The sequence below is a fragment of the Perkinsus marinus genome, assembly GCF_000006405.1.
Source record: "Perkinsus marinus ATCC 50983 genomic scaffold scf_1104296973560, whole genome shotgun sequence".
In the NCBI taxonomy this organism is placed as follows: Eukaryota; Perkinsozoa; order Perkinsida; family Perkinsidae; genus Perkinsus; species Perkinsus marinus.
In genome coordinates, this window is record NW_003201388.1 from 1 (window position 1) to 1,012 (window position 1,012).

A 1,012-nucleotide genomic window follows, 5' to 3' on the forward strand; every position below is an offset into this window, starting at 1 on the left:
TACGAGGTAAACTATGTGAACGGAAGGCAGTGTTCACATGAACAGGAGGTCAACAAGCCTTTCTCAGCTCTGGTGGCTCAATCGAATAGAGCGTTGGACTTCTAATCCAAAGGTTGCGGGTTCAAGTCCCGCCCAGAGTATATAACTCTGGTTAACTTTTCCCCATCCAAGGTAAAACTATGTGAGCGGAAGGCAGTGTTCACATGAACAGGAGATCAACAAGTCTTTCTCAGCTCTGGTGGCTCAATCGGATAGAGCGTTGGACTTCTAATCCAAAGGTTGCGGGTTCAAGTCCCGCCCAGAGTATATAACTCTGGTTAACTTTTCCCTATACGAGGTAAAACTATGTGAACGGAAGGCAGTGTTCACATGAACAGGAGGTCAACAAGCCTTTCTCAGCTCTGGTGGCTCAATCGGATAGAGCGTTGGACTTCTAATCCAAAGGTTGCGGGTTCAAGTCCCGCCCAGAGTATATAATCTGGTTAACTTTTCCCTATACGAGATAAAACTATGTGAACGGAAGGCAGTGTTCACATGAACAGGAGGTCAACAAGCCTTTCTCAGTTCTGGTGGCTCAATCGGATAGAGCGTTGGACTTCTAATCCAAAGGTTGCGGGTTCAAGTCCCGCCCAGAGTATGTAATCTGGTTAACTTTTCCCTATACGAGGTAAAACTATGTGAACGGAAGGCAGTGTTCACATGAACAGGAGGTCAACAAGCCTTTCTCAGCTCTGGTGGCTCAATCGGATAGAGCGTTGGACTTCTAATCCAAAGGTTGCGGGTTCAAGTCCCGCCCAGAGTATGTAATCTGGTTAACTTTTCCCTATACGAGGTAAAACTATGTGAACGGAAGGCAGTGTTCACATGAACAGGAGGTCAACAAGCCTTTCTCAGCTCTGGTGGCTCAATCGGATAGAGCGTTGGACTTCTAATCCAAAGGTTGCGGGTTCAAGTCCCGCCCAGAGTATATAACTCTGGTTAACTTTTCCCTATACGACGTAAAACTATGTGA

At 46.5% G+C, this 1,012-nt stretch overlaps 6 non-coding genes across 6 annotated transcripts; all 6 read left to right on the forward strand.

Moving 5' to 3' along the window:
* Window positions 1-66: 66 nt before the first annotated feature.
* Window positions 67-140, forward strand: Pmar_PMAR004160. Its single transcript has one exon. It is a non-coding gene; the product is annotated as a tRNA-Arg (tRNA).
* Window positions 141-232: 92 nt separating this feature from the next.
* Window positions 233-306, forward strand: Pmar_PMAR004161. Its single transcript has one exon. It is a non-coding gene; the product is annotated as a tRNA-Arg (tRNA).
* A 92-nt stretch (window positions 307-398) lies between these two features.
* Pmar_PMAR004162 lies at window positions 399-472 on the forward strand. The gene has a single exon. It is a non-coding gene; the product is annotated as a tRNA-Arg (tRNA).
* A 91-nt stretch (window positions 473-563) lies between these two features.
* On the forward strand, window positions 564-637 carry Pmar_PMAR004163. The gene has a single exon. It is a non-coding gene; the product is annotated as a tRNA-Arg (tRNA).
* Window positions 638-728: 91 nt separating this feature from the next.
* Pmar_PMAR004164 lies at window positions 729-802 on the forward strand. The gene has a single exon. It is a non-coding gene; the product is annotated as a tRNA-Arg (tRNA).
* Window positions 803-893: 91 nt separating this feature from the next.
* Pmar_PMAR004165 lies at window positions 894-967 on the forward strand. Its single transcript has one exon. It is a non-coding gene; the product is annotated as a tRNA-Arg (tRNA).
* The last annotated feature ends 45 nt before the right edge of the window (window positions 968-1,012 follow it).